Source organism: Protopterus annectens, chromosome 6.part0 (assembly GCF_019279795.1).
Source record: "Protopterus annectens isolate FY-2018-M chromosome 6.part0, PAN1.0, whole genome shotgun sequence".
NCBI classification, from domain to species: Eukaryota; Metazoa; Chordata; order Ceratodontiformes; family Protopteridae; genus Protopterus; species Protopterus annectens.
In genome coordinates this window covers 1,861,364,579-1,861,388,504 of record NC_056737.1, presented here as the reverse complement: position 1 = coordinate 1,861,388,504, position 23,926 = coordinate 1,861,364,579, and positions in this window count along the sequence as shown.

Here is a 23,926-nt window from a genome sequence, read left to right as displayed (position 1 = left end):
AGAGTCCCCATGTTGGTGATGACCAGGTCCTGTATGTTTCCCCCTCTTGTGGGAGTGGTAACAAGTTGTTCCATAGCATTTGAGTGTATAAATGCTAGGAACCTTTGAGCTAGGGTTTTGGAGCTAGATTAATGCTCCCAGTCTATGTTTGGGTAGGTGAAGTCCACCAATATAATGGTGTTTGGAGACACCTTCAAATTTCCAGTGTTCTCAGGAAGGCCAAGTGGGGTTCCTGGGTTTGGGAGAGTGGTGTGTGGTAGGCTATAAACTGGAAGGCAGTTTTACCCACCGTTAGTTGCACATGGATAGTCTCTGATGCTTTGTGCTGTGCCACCAACCTGGAGGTGTGTGCATCTTTGACGAATATTGATACTCCCCCTCCTGTTCTGGTTCAGTGCAAGTTTTGGGGCCGACAAGCATGGTATGAAGTATAACCTGGCAGTGCTGATGTGCTCTCGGGAGCCTTGAACTAGGATTCTGTTACTGCACAGATATTGATATTCTCCATTCTAAGGACAGTTTCCAGTGCATGCATCTTGAGGTTTACACTGCTGGTGTTGAGTAGCATTACTATTAGTTTCTTATCCCTTGTGATACTTATGGAGGTGGTTTTGTCTTTTGCGCCTTGCCTAAAAAAGGCACAATGGGGGTAGCAAGAGCCTTTGCCAATATCCGAAAGCCCAGGGGTGACAGGTGCAAGCCGTCCCTAGCAAAGTATCGTGGCTTGTCGAGAATGTCATCCCAGGCTGACAGGCATTGGATCCCCTTTGAATGACACAGAAACTTAAGCCAATTGTTGAAATTGATCATCTTGTCTTCATATTGTGGCATCATTCTTGGTGAGGGTAAGATGTTACTCAAGGTCAGGGTTATACAAGCCTGGGCCGCATGCTCAGAGAGCTCCTCTATGTCTCTTATCATGTAGTCCAGGGAGGTACATCTCAGGTCATTCACACTGGCATGGACAATGACTGAGTCATATTTGTACTTGCCTTGGAGTGACCTGAGTGCTTGTGTTATGTGGCGGATCATAGCACCCGACAGGCATCTCACCGTGACCTTCTCCTTGTTCAGCCTGGTGAGCAGGACGTCAGTGTGCCTGACGATAGAGTCACCTATTACAAGTGTATCAGGTGTGTTGTTTAGCCTTAAGGGCTGTGACTGTTCAGCACACTGGCTTTGTGAGCTATGTGTTGCACGTGTTCTGTTCTGGGGTAGCGGTTGCTTGGGTGTCTGCTTTGGAGGTCTCTGCTGCTTAGGCAAATTCTTATTTAGAGCCTCCGACTATGTTTTTGTGTGTTTATGTGTTTGGCTTGCTGTCATGGTAGGTCTATGTGAGACTGGAATTGTAGTGACTGTGGTTTCCTTCTCCTCCTGACAGGTTTCGCCAGTACTGAGTTGAGAGAGCTTGGCCTCCAGTTTGGCTATATGGTTGCATCTCTCACATGTGTTGGAATTTGTTGGGGGGAGGAGAGGGTTGTCTGTGTACATGAGGCAGTTGTAACATTGCCTCAAGATTCCCAGATTCATCAGCTGGACCGGAGAGGAGATTGACAACTGAACTTTGGACATGCTAGAATAGTATTGGGAATTCCTTTATAACTGACAACAAAAAGGGCCAATGGGGAACAAGGCACTCAAGGGGAGTTTGTGAGGGTGTAGTGCTTTTAATTTGTTAGTGCTGGCGTATATAATTGCTTTAGTGAGCAAGTGCCAGGTAACTTAAATGCTATGTGTTACAGGTAACTTAAATGCAAAAATGACAAACAGTAACTTTCTTTCAAGTGAAACAAGGAAATAAGTACAGTAAGCAATGCAGATGTCATTAGGGATCCACAGAAGCGCTGAAAAGCCGCGTTTTAGGTGGAATTAGCATTTTGGGGAAATAACAAGCAAACAAGCATACAAACAAAGCTACATTCAGCAGGCCTGGATCTAGTCTATGCTACAGCAAACAAGGTGTACCATTTCAGTAAGAAACAGTTAAAATATGCAGGCACTATAAGCCTATAGCCAGAAATTCCCAGCTCAGACGGGCAGAGTCCAGCCTCTCCTCCCACAAGAGTGCAGACCATGAACCTTCATAATGTAAAATAACTGGCCTGAAGCCCAAGTGCTTAAACCAGAACTAATACACATTTAGAATAACAGACACTGTGCCCTCAATCAGCAGTTCCCAACTTAGAAGGATGTAAGCTACCTGTCCTGCCACCACAGTATCCTTGACATTTAATGAGACTCACCCTCCTGTCATAGTTAGTTCCGTGTTTTGGGGCTGTCAAGCATGGTATGAGGTGTAACCTGGTAGTGCTAGGGTGCTCTTGGGAGTCTTGAACCTGTTGTCTATTACTGCACAGATATCAACATTCTCCATGCAGAATAGAGTTTGGACTGCATGCATCTTGTCGTTTACATGTCCGGCATTGAGTATCATTACTTCCATTTTCTTATCCCCTGTGCTACCTATGTAGGTGGCCTTCTGTTTTCAGCCTTACCACCAGAATGCAAAGATGTGCAGACATTACACTATGGTAATTAATAGTGGTGTACAAAACAATACAATGACAATCATACTGTTAATGCATCAGGCATGCTGGGATATACCCACAATGATATTATTACACTGTACTGTTGACAACATGATAATATTACTACACTTCTATGTAGTCACCCTGTGCATCAGCACCATGTTAACCTGTTCCTGCATCAGTGTTACAGATTGCAGGAGGTGGCACAGTTTCATCATATGCACAGGGTGTGTACTTGGTATGCCTGAGTCTGCCACTGATACAACCAATTGACATGTATGTGTGTTTGTGTTAGTGAGGGACAACAGTACAAGATGGGGCAATATTGATGCGGTGTGTGCATGTATGTGTTAGCCCTAGGTGTTAGCATTATGTATGTGTGTATGCATGCACACAGTTCCACCTCATGGCTGCCATATACGGGTGTTTGTGGACAGCCACAGACTGTACCTGCCAGGTCATACAGATCACTGTCTCTGGCCACGGACATGGTACCTGTGCCTGGCAGGGGTGCTACGGACAGTATCAGGTACTAAGCAGGACTGGGTACTGTCATCAGAAGCAGTTGGTTGATGACTGGAGACATGTCCCTCCTGGGACTGTCCAGAGCCATGTGCACGTGGTCTCCTAGGGCGGTCTGATGACAGCACAGACCCAGCATTGCTGGGGCTGGTACTGGCACTATGGGAGCGGCTGCGGGTTTGTTGTCATCCGCGACGACTGCCAGCTGCTGATGTTGCTGGCATATGTCCACGTCGACACCTTAACAGTCCTGCATTGCCCTGGCTCATGGACATGTAGTTGTGGAACAGATCTAATGTGTCCCCCCAACGTCTGTCAATGACCTCGGTGAAATTACGGATGGCAGCCGCAACATCACGCATAGTGTCATTCATAGCAGTGCGATGTGCTCTCAGCTCCCTCAGACCCTGTCTGGTGTACCGTTCCATACGTGCCTGTGCCTGCATTACAGCCTGGAACATAGCTGAGGTTGAAAGACCTCTGTGGGCACATCTGACAAGGGCAGTAGACCACGGATGCTTCCACGAGAACCCCTGGACATCTGCCTGTGTGGTACCATGTCAGGACTCTGGCCATGGCTGCTGTGAGGGGATGCATGTGCCACTGATACCACATTACCCTGGTCAATGCCCACTGTATGCTGTCCATCACTGAAGGACATTGGTGACAATGGATGTATTGGCAGGATGACTGTGCGCATTGATGGGGTTGACTGCTGTGTACTGTTGATTGGCTGACCAACAACAGACCCTGTCACACCTCCCTGTGCCATTACACATGTATCATCATTATCACTATCCCCAGCAGTGGATTCAGGTTCCCTGCTGCACACCACCAGAGCAACACCAGAATCTGTGAGAGGAAGACAGGAAACACAGTTTACAATGTGTACACAATGTTACCACAGATGCACACGGGCACATGCGCACATGCACACATGCACACATGCACACATGGGCACATGCACACATGCACACATGCACACATGGGCACATGCACACATGCACACATGCACCCATGGGCACATGCACACATGCACACCCACGCACATGCACACATGCACACATGGGCACATGGGCACATGCACACATGGGCACATGAACACATGCACACATGCACACATGGGCACGTGCACGCATGCACACATGCACACATGGGCACATGCACACATGCACATATGGGCACATGCACACATGGGCACATGCACACTCCTCAGTACATGAGATAAAAACACACAGGCACAAACACACCTGCAATCAAACACATAGCAATACTGTTTGGGGGTATTACTATTATTATCATTAGTATTAAAAGTATTGTTATTACACACTCACCAGCATGGATTGGCTGCCTTGCTGTTACACCAGAGGGACCTGCACAAATAAGACATTTATTGTCAGTGGGCACAACTGTGCCATTGATACTGTGAGTATGATACAATTCAGTAGTACAACAGTTGGCTTTCACAGGTCTACTGCTGATTTTGAGAATATCACTCTTGCACAATAATTTCCAGGATAACAGCTACAAACACAGTACACATCTCACACATATATAAACTACCAGTGTAGAGAACAGTCAACTATAGATATGGCATGTTACCTGCACGCTCCATGTCCACATGCTGGGTGGCTCCAGCCTCCATCATTACACATGTCTGCGGATGTTGTTGTTGTTGGGCTGGGGCCACAACACTTAGGAGGAGCCCCTCCAGTCTGGTGAGGGGGGTGTATAGCCGCCCCACCAACTGTGGCAAGCTGTTGCCTGTGGATATCAGATGCACGCTGATGGACATTTCTAATTAAATCACTGCAGTGGTGGCGTATCTGCTCATATGTCCGGTTATGCATGCCTATGTCATTTACCCGACGGACAAGGTCTTGCCACAGTGCAGCCCTCTCCTGCTGGTTCTGGCTGGTGCGGGAAAAGAGTGTGACAAAATCCCGCACCAGGCTCTAGTGTATCTCCTCTTCCTCTGCAGCAGAGTACGAGGGGTTGCGCTGGTGCACCATCGCCCTGGAAGGAAAAGAAAAATATGTGAGCAAGTGATATGGCACACATAATACTCTACTGTAGTGATATCACTGAACTGCCATATATAGCATCTGTCTGTCTATTGGGGGATACATATGTAAATGACCACATATCAGTGCTCAGCCAACAACTGTGTGACAGTGCCTGGCACACTCCATACAACAAACTAGTATACACCAGCAGTCGGCACACTGTTTGAGGTCCAATGCACAACCTCACACTGAGGGTTTGTATCAAGGTAATGGATGGGGAACATTGTCAACCCATGCAATGCATGCAATGCACAGTAAAAATTTCAATGGTAATGCACCCTAGTCTTTGTGGCCATCCCCCTACCTATACCGCAGTCACATACAGGGAACCACAGCACAACATATGGCAATGTAGTATGTTTGTATCCCAGTACCTGACACATCTTTCTCTGGCCTCACACCAAGGACACACACTACCATGACAGACACAAAGTCATGCTGAGCAATCACACCATTACAGACCGTGCACACAGTCAGTGGCACACTCATTCCACCTCACATAGTTGGTATTGCAATGAGTACATGTGTGTGTGCATTGTGTCATAGGTAGGTAGTATGCTCTTGGCCCTGGGCCTATAGCAGCATACTGTTATGCTACCCTGCCCCTTGGGACACATGTAATGTGATTGTACTTGCTCCTGTCAAACAGTTACACAGGGTGACTCATATGGCATATTACCTATCTGCATAACATTCAACAGGGGGTATGTCTGACATCTACTAATGAGGAGCCTTGTTTCTTAATGCTGGGTGGTTTACTCCAGGGTATGGCTTATTTGTGGGTAGGAACCTGTACCTCCACCATGTGCTCTTTACTGCGGTGCCAAGGATGACAGGCATAGATCATTTAGGCTGGGGATATTGTGAGGTTTTACCATGGTTGTTGGACAACTGTTTTGGGTGTGACGTAACTATGTATATCCAGCAGTGGTAACCTCTGTGTAGTTAGTATGAAAGGCACTCTATCTGTGGTTTTGTCAGTCACTCTGCATAGGTAATGTGTTTGAGGGCATTATCACTATTTGTTAGGTATGACTGTGTCCTTCTCCCTTTCTGTAGTTGTCATGGGAGGTACATACCGTGTAGGACATTGTGAGGTGTAGAGGGGTACAGTGACCTACATTTCCCTAGCTGACGCACCATTTGTGCTGACATGTACCATGTACAGGAATTACAAGACTAGTGTGCCACTGTGAATATCAAAGGGGAGGCTATTGTACACTTGTTTCCCATATTCCCTCCTGACACATCCAGTAGTAGGCAGGCAACCACCTATGTGGTGGTTAGTGGTGTAAGTGTTTTGGAATGGGGTATGGTACTCCAGTATCCACACTGGTGTTCAGTCCATGCCTTTGTCACCAGGCACCTGTTGCAATACATCTGCACACATGTGCCTCTCTCAGTATATATATGTATATATATATATATATATATATATATATATATATAGAGAGAGAGAGAGAGATATTCATATACATACATATCTCTAGACATTCATATCTGTCTGTATATGTGTATGTATCTATATATATCTATATATGTATGTGTCTATTACATATATATGTATATACATATTCTATCCATCTATCTATATATGTCTATCTATTTATACATCCCTCTCTATCTATGTACACATATATGCATATTATATATATATATATATATATATATATATATATATACATATATAAATATACATATACATATAATATATATATATATTTTTTATTTACACATACGAATACACACACTAACATACTGCTAAACATCCATTACTGTACAACTGACATTGTACGTTGCACTGCAACCTACATTGATATGTGCACATAGCAACCTTCAAATACATATGTATGTCCAGCCTTCACTAACAGTTGCAGTATGTCCCCTGCCCTATGCACATCTTCATATATATATAGATACAGACTGCTAACACATATGGAGGGTTCACAGTATGTAGATTATTAGATTATTAGTTTACATTACCTTTGTTTCTCACTGCTGTTTGTGATGGCTTGCTGCTTGTTGGCCTGCTGCTGGTTAGCTTGATGGTTTTTATTTATTTATTTATTTTTTTTGGTGCCTCTCTCTGTGTCTCTGTGTCTCTGTGTGTGTGTCTCTCTCTCTGTCTCTCCCTCCGGTTGTTGCAATGAAACTATTGCATGTGTGGACTGGGAGTACAGGCTGCTTTTGTAGGTATCTGCACATGTGCATGTGATGGCCTCTGCACCAATTGTTAGCCAGCATTTACTAATTGCATGCAGCCTGCTGTGTGGTAATTGCAGTTCTCACTCTGATTTCATGACAGTGCTATAAAATGTTAGGTTAGGTAGGCATAGCCCTTTCAGATTTTCAAGGTGGGGACCATGCTGGTATGCTGTGGACACTGTTCTGTGAGTGTAAAGGTTGGTATGTCTCTCATATTTAAGGCTGTGTTGTAGGCACTGAAATGCATGTTGTACTGAAACCTGATTATTTATTCCTCCAGTTCATTCTTCTCAGTGTGTATGTTAACTGACACCTAATAATACTAATACTGTTTAAATGGGAGTATGTGCTTTCCTGTGGGACTTGTGGATTAACTGGTATACAGCAGTGGCTCTTGCAATTTGTTGCTATGGCTTCACTATTTGGCCTTTACATTAACTCCTTGAAGGCCTGCTAGGTGTCTTTACTGGAATGTGTTGCTATGGCTTTCCTATTTTCCATTTACATTCACTCCTTGTAATGCTTGTTATATTTATTTCAGCAGCAATTCCTTATATGTTTGGTGTGGTTTGGTGGTACTGCATGCAGTCTGATCTGGCCAAGGTGTGGGGCTTGACACCTACAAGGGTACTTTATTTTGTTGCTGAGCAGTAGTGGGGCCTTGTACTTTGTACTAACAGTTATGGATAGCAGGCACATGCAGCGCTTGTAAACTGCTATACTGTCCTTATTTTATTAGTTGGCTACATCCTTTGATATGTCTGGGTTGTACTCCTACATGAGGGTGTGGTTGTGGAAGCTATTCTACAGCTATTCACAGAGTGTGTGACAGCAGACAGAATAATATGCCTGTGAGTTTGTGACACTTGCAGGCCTCAGATACTCTCAGGTGTATCTTTTATCAGCCTCAGGGAATGGTACATATCAGTGGGATACACCCGTGATATATTTCAGATATTCTGCAGTTGTGACTGTGGGGTATTTTGAGCATATGTATTACTACACCATTTCTGACATGCAAGTAGTGCATACTTTAAGTAATTGACAGTTACCATTACGTGGGATTCCACACCTTTCTGCCTACTGTTAGTACATTTCACAAGGAGTCAGTGGGGCACAGTTAACATTTGTTTTCAAATCAGGGACATCCCTGTAAATCAGTCACAGTTGCAAGGTCTGGCCTCTTACCTATTCAAATATGGCAGTGTTTATCCTGCTCTGATAGTGTGTGTGGTTTGCAAGGTGCTGCTGTCACATTATTACCTACTAGCTACCTACTAGCATGGCTGTTTCTCTTCTCACACTAATGTTATACAAATCCACAAGAATTGCCAGTAAAGATACAAGAATAGCTTTGTGTAATAGCCTTCCTATATTCTCTTTACATTCAGTCCTACTATTTCATGATATATTGCTTTCAGCACAAAGTACTTATATATCAGTCATGGCTTAGTGGTAAGTCATGCAGACAGGTGCTTCCAAGGTCCTGGGTTCGAGGCTGACAGAGGAATTTTATTTTGCTGCTGAGCAGACTACAGGCCTTGTCATTCAGATTGACTAAGGCACTTTTAAGCAGTTGTAAGCGGGTTAGCGCTGGTTTGCGCAGTGCTCATGCATGCACATTGCTGCTTAGCTTCACGCACACATGCTTAGCTAAGCGCACACAAGCGCACACCTGCTTACTACTGCTTAATAGTGCTTACTCTCGTGCACACCCGCGCTAATTTCTTTGAAAGAAAAGAAAATGGGGAGATAGGAAAGTGGTGAAAAAGGGGGCACAAAGAGGGTAGGACAGTAGGAAAACAAGCTCGGGATTTGCAGGAAGGATGTAGGAAAGGCCCATAGCTGCCCATTTCTTTATCAGCAACAGCTGTGCATATGTGTGTAATTTGGTGTGAAATTTGAAACCTTCCACCCCTGAGAGAGGGGTGAGGACAACAAAATATGTTGTACAGCCAATTGTAATTACCAGTTCACATGTCCAGCAGACATGTCTGCAAAATGGGCAGCTATGTATGGGGCATAATTTTTTTGCGGGAACAGAGTGCCCTTTTTTTATTTTTTTTCAGGTGAGAGTGGAATGTGAGGTACAGGAAGTAGGTATATTTGGGGAGGTAGGTAGGGGAGGTTAACAGACAAGACAAACAAGATGCATACAGTGGTGGAGTATGACACATGTGGGGGGAAACACAATTGACGGGGACGGATGTTTGGATATCGCGAGCCCATGAGCCCACAGATGACAACAGTGGAACTGAGATCCCCACCCATGGGCAGTTGCCACTGCGCCTTCACTGCCCAGGACGGGGCTGTGCTGGGGGCTGTGTAGGATGGGCAGCAGGCACACCTGTGATTTGTGCCACCCGTGCCTCAAGCTGGCGTAGGGGTTCAAGCACAGAATGCCTGATCTCGCTACGCACCACAGACCGGACACTTTGAAGGGTGAGTGGACGGTCTCCTCCAGCCACGCTTGCAGAGGGGGGCGAGCCCCATCTCCTGCAGTGCTTCCACCCAAAGGTGGCACAAGGCCACTGGAGGAGGTTCCGGCCTGGGCACTAGTGCCAGGTGCACACGCCAACTGAGGTGGGAGATGTGGGTCCGCTGGAACCCGCCTTCCCTGTTGTCCTATGTTTAGCAATATTTTATGACATTTTGGGTTAGTAACAAACAATACCATTCAAAATTAGTTGTAACAGCATGCATCAGTATTCCCATTAACCAAACACCCATGAATTCCAAACATTGAACAGCAAGCATAACACATGCATATTTTGAACAACAGTACACAATCCAACAGCATGCAGGGTTGATTGATGGCAACAGGCCATCAGGTTTGGATATGTGAACAGGGCGCATGCATCAACGTACGTGCAAATATGTTTGAACCAACAGGACAAATGTCCATAGGAATTAATTGTGAATACACATACCCTGTTTGTTGTGGAATGGCATTATTTGTGAATATAGGGTAGGGTGAAGAAATATTTCATTAACAACTTCAACTACCTACACATATGCTGTACATCTCTAGTAGCTGCAGATATATATACTCTACAGGTCTTAGTAAAGTTTCCTATATGTAACCTTAGGAATGTTGGTGATGGGACTGTTACTGCTACATTAATTTACATTGCATTTTTATTCATACACGTTCATATCTGGCTGTGTTCAGGTACAGCATCCTGCTACATTTGATTTATATGGCTCTAGACAACTGTGGATGTTCATTATTTCATACAACCATACTATCTCCATATTGCAAGGGTACAGCAACATATCCAAATTGTGGGACAGACACATTCCAGCTTCAGTACTTTATTACAAACATTTCACTGTTTGGTTGTTGCTGTCTCATTCATTTCATTATGTACTGACTGCAGTATACTTTATTCAAGAGTTATGACAGCTTTCTTGGTCGATTCATACCTCTTTCTCACACTCTCACTTGTTTTATTTTTACAATTCAGGATGGTACTTAATTCTAGGTGTTATTAACATGTCTTACTTGGTTACAACAATCCTTTCCAACAGACTCACTTGTTTCATATGGCAAATTTTAAAAGGGGATGTATTTGACACATGTCTATTGTCTTTAGCTTGTTTACCACTAATTTTCTGGCTGTAGCAGGTTATCTGATATTACAATACAGGTGGAAAATCTCTATTTCAGACTTGTTTAATTTTTATTTCTGGTTTACAGGCTGCATCACTTATCTAATCATACAGTACTAGCTGAATCTTTCTTCTAGCGTTATTTGAACTTTATTAATATGCAACTACACTGAACTATTTTACAAGCTGTCTCACTTTTATTGTATAACAATTACAGAACAATAATTACTAACCTGCCTGGTGGCGCAACCGCTCCAGCCTATCACCATAGGTTCGCCGATTCGCAGAATGCACACCTGCAGCTGTAATATAAATGAAGTAATATTGGAACATACATCTCCATAATATCAGCTAGTATAATTTCTTACATACGTAATTACATGGATACTTACTCAGTAGTGGGGCGTTGGGCATTTGCAGGGCCTCCTGGATCCAACAGTTCAGTTGGTCCTGCTTTTGTTTCTTCAGGTCCGCATGGTGGTGACAGACCTGTTCACCAGTCCTTGGTATGCCTGTGGCATTGGTGAGATCATGTGCCAACCAGTTCCATGCCTCTGCCTTGTACGCTCCCCACAGAACCTGGCCCTGCATGAGTTGAGCCTCATGATCATGGACTAGGAGCCAAACCATATATTTGGACTCCTCAACACCCCACCTCTGTGCTTGGAAGCGACTGCCCTCTCCTACACCTGCCATCCTGACTGCAAATAGATTCCACAATCAGTTATGCTGTGTATTCCCGCCTATGGGGCTTATATATGCTGTTTTTCCTGCACTTATCTGTGATTGGCCATTTTGGAATTGTATCAGCTTAAAAAAACCTGCTTTGTCATGCTTCTATTTCCACTCATTCCTATATATATGCTAATACTGTATTTTTCAGTACAGCTGTCATGGCTTAGTGGTTCAGTACTTTGACTATAATGCACAGTATCCTGGGTTCAAGCCTGGGCATTGCTTTTTTTTTATTTTACTACTGTCTAGGCAGGCTAGGAGGTGTGTCTGTGTAAAGGTGGCTTTGATACAGGTTGCTCAATGCTGCCCGCCGGTAAGCCTGTTGGCATGCTGCGCAGCTCCGCTCAAACGGGTTATGCTGGTTGATGTGTTATTTGGCTATGAGCATGCATATTACGCTATGAGAAATGTTGCTCAACTACGGGCACACAGTTTCAGTGTGTTAAAGCACTGCTCAACTCCGGGCACTCATATTACACCTGTTAAACCACTGCTCACCTGCGGGCAGTCATACTCAGCTTGTTAGAGCGCTGCTCAGCTATGGGCACTTATAAATTTTTTTTTTTTTATTGTGTCAGATTTCTTCAAAAATACATGGCCCATTTCATTACATTTTACTTAAATTATAGTTATATATATATATATATATATATATATATATATATATATATATATATACATATATGTCAGGGGATTGTTTTGTGCTGATTTCACTAAAAATAGAAAATGATGTTGTTGGGGCTCGAACCGTGACTACCTCCTCTTTGGCCGACATTTCTACCGCTACGCTATTGCTACTTGGCTTAATTTACATATTTAGATCTTATATGCTTTTCCAATGAGTGCTAACTGTGGCTGAGCGAAGGGCACACCCGGGCAAATGAGCGCAATTACGGGCAAACATTTTTGAAATTATAAAAAAAAAAATTAAACTGTTGATTTTTACGTTTTACATTACAGTTGGGTTTATAGTCTGTGGGGGCATGTGTGTTGTTGTGCTTCTTGACATTTCCACGGACTCGCTTATGGGTGTTTCCTTTCAGGACTGTGATTCGTCTGGGGGCATGTCCCTTTGCAGGACTCGCCGTGCGGACACGCCCCCTACTTTCCTACACGGACCGTGTTAGCCTAGGGTGTGATGCAGCATGCCCTCATGAATATGCATGGCATGCTGACATCACACCATTTAACTGCAGCCTCCGTGTAAGACTTGCTAACACTTACACGGAGGTTTCGTGAATCCAGCCCAATGTCTGTATATACTTATAAGACTATACTTAAAAAAAAAGAAGTAAAATCTTTTGGAATTAATTGTAAGCAAAAATTACACATGGGATGACATTACATTTGAAATACAGAGACATATATTACTTTATAATAACTTGATTTACATGAAAGTTAAACACCAAGGCATGTATTAACTTAGTAATGAGCTTTTTAAAGTTTTTGACATCCTATATTAACGAATTGAAAGATATTCTATACATGTAAAACTCTTTATTAATTAATGAAATTAGCCATTAGTAATGAAACTTGTACGCTAATGCTGGAAATGTTTTATTATTCAGTACTACAAAAATGCACTGAATGCTTACTTATTGTTTAAATTTCTTATTTATCCTACTTCTTCTTCCTAAGGAACCATTGATTTACATGCATATCATACCTAATTGTTATTCAAGACAAGTTAATATTTTATTAATCTGTTTTTTCTTTCTTTTTTGATAAGAGATATTAGTTGAGTTAATTATAACTGATTTATAAGTAAATTAAAGTTTATCTTATTATATAAATTCAATTGATCTCCAGTAAAATAGTTATGGAGCTCAAAGTTAATGTATGAGGGACAATCTGATAGATCATTTTTCATCTATTGGAGTAGGAATGTACATTATTCCATGTACAATGGGGGGAATTTTTGAAATGTTGGATTATTTTATCACATGTAATTGTTGCTTTTTTTATTTTTTATTTTTTTTATCTTTTGTAGGTCTGAACTAAAACTTACACCATAGTCTTTACTCAAAAGAACCAATCTGATTAAAAAAAATAGAAGTGACAAGAAATTTGAACAAGTAAAATGTTAAAGAAGAGTTATGGGTATGACTAGACTGCAAGTAAAATTTAAACTAAGAGAACCAAGTAAATGTTTATGGATTTAACATTACTTTATCTAAATGTCAATGGCTTGAACAATCCAAAGAAGAGATCAAATCTATTAAGATATCTAAAATTAAATAAAGCACAGGTGGTATTCTTACAAGAATCACATTTTAAAACCAATGATAAACATATATGGAATTCACATGAATATTTAGCACTAGCTCATTCCTCATATAAAACAAAAACAAGAGGAGTAATAATCTTATGGAAAAAGAACATTACCAGTCCCCAGATCATTTACAAATATGAAGACAAAGATGGTCTTCTAGCACTTATTATTTTAAAGTTTAATAATGGGATTTGGACTTTAGTAAACCTGTACTGGTTTCCTGGCATGAGCACAGGAACTGCTAAGAAACATCTAGATTTAATTAGTAGAACATATAAAGGTATTCTAATAATAGGAGGAGATTTTAATTGCATTTTAGATAAATCAGAGACTACCAACAAAAGAAATGTGTGCCTTAAGCCTATAGTAAAACTACTTATAAATTGAAGTGAAAGTCATAACCTAATTGACACATTCAAATTTAAAGAAGACAATTTATTACTATTTTCCCATCAAGATCATAGATTTAACACCCATACAAGAATATATAAAATATATGTATCGCAAGAACTAAATACAAAATAAACAAATTTTTAATAAACCCCAGTCCATTATCAGACCATAATTCTCTTATTTTTTATATTCAAATAGACTTTAAAAAAATTAATTATATAACTAGAATACCAGCTTATATTAAATGGTGGAAAATGAAAAAGGGTAATTGTGAGGTGGAGTTCAGGGAAGAGTTAAGACAGGCACTGGGTGGCAGTGAAGAGTTACCAAATAGCTGGGTAACTACAGCAGAGCTAGTAAGGGAGATGGCTAGAAATGTGCTTGGTATGACATCTGGACAGGGAAAGGATGACAAGGAGACATGGTGGTGGAATGAGGAAGTACAGGAGAGTATACAGAGAAAGAGGTTGGCAAAGAAGAAGTGGGATTGTCAGAGAGATGAAGAAAGTAGACAGGAGTATAAGGAGTGAGGTGCATGGCAAAGCGAGAGGTGGCCAAAACTAAGTATAAAGCATATGAAGAGTTGTATGAAAGGTTGGACACTAAGGAGGGAGAAAAGGACCTGTACCAATTGGCTAGACAGAGGGGCCAAGCTAGGAAAGATGTGCATCAGGTAAAGGTGATAAAGGATAATGAGGGAAACATACAAGTGAGGAGAGTGTGTTGAGCAGATAGAAAGAGTACTTTGAGGGGTTGATGAATGAAGAGAATGAGAGGGAGAGAAGGTTGGATGATGTGGGGATAGTGAATCATTAAGTGCAATGGATTAGCAAGGAGGAAGTAAGGATAGCTATTAAGAGGATGAAGAATGGAAAGGCTGTTGGGCCAGATGACATACCTGTGGAAGCATGGCGGTGTTTAGGTGAAATGGCAGTGGAGTTTTTAACCAGATTGTTTTAATGAAATTTTGGAAAGTGAGAGGATGCCTAAGGAATTGAGAAAAAGTGTTTTGGTACCGATTTTTAAGAATAAGGGTGATGTACAGAGCTGTAGTAACTACAGAGGGATTAAACTGATCAGTCACAGCATGACATTATGGGAAAGAGTAGTGGAAGCTAGTTAAAAAGGGACGTGATGATTAGTGATCAGCAGTATGGTTTCATGCCAGGAAAGAGCACTACAGATGTGATGTTTGCTCTGAGAGTGTTCATGGAAAAGTACAGAGAAGGTCAGAAGGAGTTGCATTGTGTTTTTGTAGACTTAGAGAAAGCATATGACAGGGTGCCTAGAGAGGAGTTGTGGTATTGTATGAGAAAGTCAGGAGTGTCAGAAAAGTATGTAAAAGTGGTACAGGATATGTACGAGGGTAGTGTGATAGTGGTGAGGTCTGCGGTGGGAGTGACAGATGCGTTTAAGGTGGAGGTGGGATTACATCAAGGATCAGCTCTGAGCCCTTTCTTATTTGCAATGGTGATGGGCAGGTTGACAGATGAGATCAGACAGAAGTCCCCGTGGACTATGATGTTTGCAGATGACATTGTGATCTGTAGTGAGAGTAGGGAACAGGTGGAAGAGACCCTGGAGAGATGTAGATATGCTCTAGAGAGAAGAGGAATGAAGGTCAGTAGGACTAAGACAGAATATATGTGTGTGAATGAGAGGGAGGATAGAGGAATGATGATGCAAGGAGTAGAGGTGGTGAAGGTGGATGAGTTTAAATACTTGGGATCAATAGTTCAGAGTAATGGTGAGTGTGGAAGAGAGGTGAAGAAGAGAGTACAGGCAGGATGGAGTGGATGGAGAAGAGTGTCAGAAGTGATTTGTGACAGACGAGTACCAGTAAGAGTGAAAGGGAAGGTCTACAAGAGGGTAGTGAGACCAACTATGTTATATGGGTTGGAGACAGTGGCATTGACAAAAAGGCAGCAGTTAGAGCTGGATGTGGCAGAGTTAAAGATGTTAAGATTTGCAATGGGTGTGACAAGGGTGGACAGGATTAGGAATAAGTATATTAGAGGGACAGCCCAGGTTGGAAGGTTTGGTGACAAAGCCAGAGAGGCACGGTTACTTTGGTTTGGAGATGTGCTGAGGAGGGATGCTGAGTATATTGGCAAAAAGATGCTAAGGATGAAGCTACCAGGTAACAGGGAAAGAGGAAGGCCTAAGATAAGGTTTATGGATGTGGTGAGAGAGGACATGCAGGTGGTTGGTGTGACAGAGCAAGATGCAGAGGACAGGAAGAAATGGAAACCGATGGTCCACTGTGGTGACCCCTAACGGGAACAGCCAAAAGAAGATGATGATGATTACAAAGGTAAAAGAATTTAAACCATGGCTAATTACGGAACTTCAATATTTTTTAGAAACCAACTATACTGAAAAGATAAATCATCATCATCATCCCCCTTTTTCCCATTTACATGGGGTCGGGGTATCGTATTAACTGTCGCCAACTCTCTCGATTCAGTGCCGCTCTCCTGCCTTCTTCAACACTCATGCCTTACTGTCGCAGATCTTCTTTCACACAATCCATCCACCTCTTTGCTGGATGCCCTCACTTCCTCTTACCTTCTTCCTGTCTGTCCCAAATCTCCCTCACCAGATTGTCTTCTGCTTTTCTACACATGTGCCTGTACCATCATAATCTGATCTTTTCTGCAATTGGAGCTACTTTGACTTCTGCTCTTATGTCCTCATGTCTTCGCCTCTCCCACAGTGTGCATCCTACCACCTTTCTCAGGCACTTCATTTCCATCACCTCTAGCTTCTTCAACTGTTCTGCCTTTACTGCCCAGGTTTCTGTACCATACAGTAGTACTGCTCGTACCACTGTCTTGTACACCTTACTTTTCAGCTTCTTTGGCATTCTTCTGTCATAGACTACACCTGATACTCTATGCCAGTTGGCTGCAGCCCCTCTGATTCTAGCTTTGACCTCTTTCTTCAGACTACCCTTCTCCTCAACCACCCCTCCCAGATACTTGAATCTGTTTACCTGTTCCACTATCTTCCCATCTATCTCTATTTTCAGCTTCTTCTGATTTCCCCAATCTGCTGCCATTACCAATGTCTTTTCTGTGCTTAGTTTCATCCCATGTGCCTTCAGATTTGCATTCCATTCTCCTATCCTTTGCTGAAGTTGTAGCTCAGGGTCTGCCTGTACTACCACATCGTCTGCATACAGCAGCTTTGTTGCTCTGACCCCTCCAACCTGTTTGCTGATGTAGTCCATTACCAGTATGAACAGCAGTGGGCTCAGAGCTGAACCCTGGTGTACACCCACTCCCACTGGGAACCCCTCACTGAGGCCAAACACTGTTTGCACTTGAGTCACTGGGTCCTTGTACATAGCCTGTACTAATTCTACCAATGTTTCTGGGACTTCAAACCACTGCAGTATTGCCCAGATTATAATATACAAAAACAACTTATAAAGATTAACAACAACACTCCATCAAATACTTCTACTAATAAAAAAGATAGATGAATTAAACAAAAATATAACACAATTCTTACTCATAAAACAAACATAGCTTTAGAAAAACTAAAGCTAAACTCTTGTTCTGCATCACCAAGACACATGCATAATTTAGCAGCTAGAATTAAACGACAATCTAGACAAAATAACATAGCTAATATCATTCACAAAGGAAGAAAAAATAAAATAGTTTCAGATATAACTGAAATTCTCAAAACCTTCAAACATCACTATGCAGGACACTATGGAAGTAACAAAACTCACATCAATTGTCCAAATCTGGAACTAAACTTTAACAATGTTAATAAATTCCAGAAAAATTAAAGATAGATATCCAAAAACAAATTACACATAAAGAAGTCACAGATATTATCAAGGAAAGTAAATGCAACAAAGCACCAGGATTGGATGGTATTATAATTGAACTATATAAACGTTTTCCAACATCCATAATCTCAGTGTTTCATAAAACTTTATTAGAAATTCAATCACAAAACATAATACCACCCTCATGGAGATATTCACTAATTACACCCTTTATAAAAGAAAATAAAGATCCTACACAATGCAAATCTTATTGACCAATATCTCTACTCAACAATGACTATAACATTTTTATGTCCATCTTAGTTAATAGAATCAAAAAACTTTGACCTACGTCATAAATGAGGACCAAACAGGTTTTATTTACAATAGATGATAACATTCAATGAGTATTAAGCCTTATAGACATACTTAATAGAGAAAAGAAGGCAGCCTTAATAATAGCAATGGACATAGAAAAAGCTTTTGATTCACTAAATTGGGAATATTTATTTAAGATATTAGCACTTTATGAATTTCCTCAACCCTTTATTTCACTAATAAAAAATATACAAAATAATTTAGCATATGTAAAATTAGGACCATTTACTTCTGAACCTATAGTTCTAACAAAAGGAACAAAACAGGGCTGTTCCATGTCTCCTACCTTATTTGCACTAGTGATTGAATTATTTGCCTCTTCAATTAATTCCAATGGGAAAATAAAATGCATTGATTTATATGGACACTATGACTCCAAACTATGTTATTTGCAGATGACATACATCTTACACTATTCAACTCAAAAGTAACTATAAAAGAATTAGATGAACTAGTAGAAAAATGATTTTTAATGTCTGGACTTCACTTCAACAAAGCAAAGTCTAATTTCCTAATACTGAACAAGAACAATGATTGTCTAATAGAAGGGAATCATATAATAGGCAAGCAAGTTTACAGCGTAAATTATCTAGGCATTGTTCTATGCAAAAACATGGAAGAAACTCTTCTTACAAATTATAATAATATCTTAAACTACATGAAACGTTATATAGTTGATTGGAACAGAATATATTTAACTTTTGAAGATAGACTACAAATAATAAAAATGATATTATTACTGAAAATTTTATATATAGCTCAAGCCATTCCTAAGATATCAGGAAAACATATTCTAAAAGAAATAAATAAACTTTTATTAAAATTTCTTTGGTACCCTAATAAAATAGAGTAGCTCTCATTTATCATGTTAAACTGTGGGATAGAGTGGGAATTAATTTCCAAGACTTAGAAACTTACATAAAAGCTTCTATATTTAGAAGAATTATAAATTGGATAGCCCCAAATTATTCCTCTAATTGGAAAACTTTACACACTATTATTTATTTAAATGAAAATCACAGAATAAAAACTATATGTTAGATAATCAAATTAATAAACTGTGGCATGTTTTATGTATAGGAATTCAATATAACTTAACAAAGCCTACTAAACTAAATTTTACAAATTATAGTTTTAATATATTTAGAAAATTTGTTATTGCCAACACTGATATAAAAACTTGGTTGGATTTAATAATTCCTTTCAGTTCCTTGAAAATTTTTCATAATAATATGCATAAGGATATTTTTAATACGTGGAACAAAATAACTTTACTTGCTGGCAACAATGTATTATCAATCAAAAAATAGTTGATAGCCAACAGATAACTACTTATCAAATCTAATCTGCAGATTGTCTGGTTCTTCAAAGTTTTCAGACACATACACAAGATCTATGCAGATAATACATAATTCTCCTTTTAAAATTAGACCTAAATTTATAAAATATTTAGATGAAATTATATATGATAAAAATAATTGGAAGAACATAACTTCAAAATTATACAAATTACTAATTAATTATAAAATTAAAATTCAACAAATTTTTGGGGACTTTATTACCAAAAGACATACATTAAATCTATCCATGGAAATACAACAAACATATTGCAGTCTATCAAGTTAACATCTAATATGCAATACTGGGGAATATTCACGTGGAGATTTCTGCATTCTATACTCCCAATAAATTAGCCAAATTTGGTTCTTCTAAGAATGTTATTTGTTGGAGATGTCTTTTAGTATGCAAAGCAGATTGGGTACACATATTTTATGAATGTATTAAACTTAAAAAGTACTGAGAAGATATTGATAATTTCCTAGAAGCCTTATTCACAGATATGTTTACTTTAACTAAATCTTTAATATTTTTTGAATATTAATGAAAAAACTGAAATGAATAAAAAGACCTATATTTACTATGGACCATACTAGCGGTTGCTAGGAAATGCATCAGTAGAAAGTGGAAGTCCACTTCTGAACCTTCATTTGAAGATTTTTTAAAGTTACTGAAAGAAACTGCAACAATGGAAGTCAAAGTTAAAGAACTACAAACCACTTCTAAAATATGGTCTAACAATCCTTGGAAGAAGGTACTATCTCTTATTGAGACATTAAGAATGAACTCAGACCCTACTTAAAGAAGAAATAAGTTGAAGAAGAATATCTATTCAAGTATCTTACAAAATTGACTTAGCTTGGTTCATTTTATAATCCAATTTTAGACCAATGTAAATATTGTATATGGTCTGTTATCTTACTTATTTCATTATATAAATGTCAATAAGTCATTTATTACATTTTGAAGAAAATCAATAAAAAATTCTTGATTAAAAAAGGAATGCTAATGTATATATTGTAGTAATGTGCATATGTCATCATGTCTATCGTCATATTTTTTTCCTTCTAATGTCTGTGATGTAATTCTGCTTTATTGTATTAAATATGCAAGCTGACATGGTAAAACTCAATCAAAAAGTTCTGTGACATATGACAAGCCTGTAACTCTTTCAGTATATTCTGTATCTTTGACATATGTGCTTTAATGTGGAATGCATTCTTTAAGCATTAATTATATTTATATATTGAATGTTAACTAATGTGTGCTGATAAGATAAGGTGCATGGTTGATATCAAAATATAAGTGCATGCATAAATATTTTTTGAATTTTTGCCATAGGATAACAGGTGCCATTTCTATACAGTCATTGCCGATCACTGACAATGTACTATGCTAACTGTTAAGCAAAGAATGAAAACAAAGCTGTCATTTATGGTTTACAAGGCATTTGTCCATGTGTGTGATGTGTTTGATCTTTAGGTGATATTATTATTACTGTAGGGGAGGTCAAATACAAAGGATAGGGCCATACAGACTGTATATGAGGAGATGTGCAGTCAGGCATATTTCAGGAATATTTCCACATGATCATTTTCCAGATATGCCACTGAAAGGATTTGAGTATGTTTCCAAACTGTTTGAGATTGCCATACAGCAAGGTACAAGAAATTCACCATTTTATTCACTGTAGTGGGATCTCAGAGTTTGTATATTAAATTAGCATGTGGTGTTGGAGGTGCAGGAGGGGTTGCCCCCCCCTCCATAAACATAAAAAATTTGTTTTTATTTTTATTTTAATTGAAGTTTTGAGCTTTCAAACTTTGAGGCTATGGTGTCAATCAAATGAAGTTCGAAGTTTTGAAAGTTCAAGCTTCCAAAGTAGATCCATATATGCATCTACTGATCTACACGTGTGTATGTGTATATATATATATATATATATATATATATATATATATATATATATACATATATACATATATACATTTTATATATATCTATATATAGATATAGATATATATAGATTAAATATTGATATAAATTAGATATAGATATATAGACATAATTCACTGCATTGACTTGTCAACTTTCTGGGGTTCAGAAAGTAAAATGTGTGCACTAATTATTATAACTTTAGTTAGACAAGACCTCCACAAGATTTGAACATTTGGACAGTTAGCATTAGGATCATCCTGTGCCACATGCACAGTTAAATAAAAACAGACAATCAGCTATATGCTCAGATAATTCTACTTCAGAAATGGGCAATTATGTTTCACCATAGTGATTCTGTCAGCCTTTTTTCTTTTCTTTTCTCTTTTTCTTGGTTACACAGTACATTACTGTTACTAGGAGTATTGGAGATATGTGAGGATGATAATGAAGGTAAGGGTATATCCACTTTCTGCAGGACAAACTTACTCTTTAAATTGTCATCCAATACTTTACTTTTGTTCAAAGAAAGTACTAAAGCCTGGCATACATATACTCCATTGTTTTAAGGTGTATATATGCTCTAGGTTTAAGCCACATTCACAGTATTTTGGATATCAATCTTGTTTATTAGACATCTTCACCGCATGTGTCAGATGTGTGCACAACCACCTCATATAAACTTTAGATTACTGGACAATATGTAGATCAAGGTTCAGTCATATTTCACTGTGTATAACTTAATTGTATTTGTAAGTGTTACTTATTTGGCACACCCTTTCAAAGTGTGATTTTCATTAGAATTGATCCTCAACATATGTTTGACTGACCATTACTGAAAATGAGGTGTACTTGTAAGACTTTAGGTAGGCAAAAGTCTTAATTCCAGTTCTTGTCCTGCTCTACCATTTATCTCCATAACACTTCATGCAAATTGTGTGATTCACAAAGGTTAAAGAATTGAGAATTAATTAATATATCCCATGTGTCCAGAGAGGTTTATCTACATGTGGGCTTTAGATCTTTCATGTTATGGCAGATTATTTGTTTCCCAAGTACTGATGAACCACAGACTGTCAACATTTTTTATATAAGATAAGAGAGGAATAGTGTCAGAAAATATTGCAAGGTATGCCTTCTTCCCATGAACTGCTCGTTTTTAGTTTGCTGATAACTTTTTGTGATGTGCTGTCTACATGCAGTGTTTTAATGAAATTTCTCAAAGTAATCTAAGATATCATTCAAGAGAGTCAGGCAACACATACATCTGTGTGTACATACATTTTAGTATTATTGTAACGCTCTAAAAATGACTGAGGGACTTGTGTATGGTTTTCTTATATTGCCCACACTGTTTTTCTGTTTATTATGTTTTTTTTTCTTAAGTGCACATTCTTACATCTGTTATTATCTGTTGTCTTCTGTAGTTGTTGGGGGTGCATATGGATATTATAGCACTGGTTGTATTCCCACAGGTTAAATCCATGTTTAGTGTTATGTTTGAGAATTTGCTTTGTTGCTTAGACTATAGCTTGTATTTTGTAGGGTGTATTTTTTAGGGTGCAGGTATGTTTGAATTACACTTGACTCACTGACTGCATATTGATATATTTTGTTCCATAACTATAAAATGTCTGCAGTACCATGTGCATTAAGTTGCATTGTGACACCTATTGCTTATGGCTCCCAAATCTAAATGTAAGAAGGGCTTATCCTCATGGAAGCCTCCTTTCTTAGATGCTGAGAAAAGGTCATACAACAGCCCCTTCTTCTCCATATTGGATGGCTGCTTGAATTGTGTGCCTCCGACAAGTCCTTCCATGTTGGTGCCTGGTGGGAGGTGGTTGAGGATGTCACTGCTGTTGTTAATCAGAGCTGTACATGCACAAGTATCAGACATAGGGCCAATTACATGATTCATAAGGTGGAGGGCCACTCATGTTGGCCTAAGTATCAAACCACCAGTGAATGAGATGGAGGAGTATTTGTCATCTGTAAGGGATCAGGACAGCTCAGAAAAGTTTCACATTCTGGTGCTGGATGTTGTGCAGGGTCGAAGCAGTCCCTGAGACTTTACACTATTGATGCCATGCAAATGTTGTATATTTCTTGCAGCCACTTTTTCATTCAGAGTCACATTTATATTTATACTACCTCT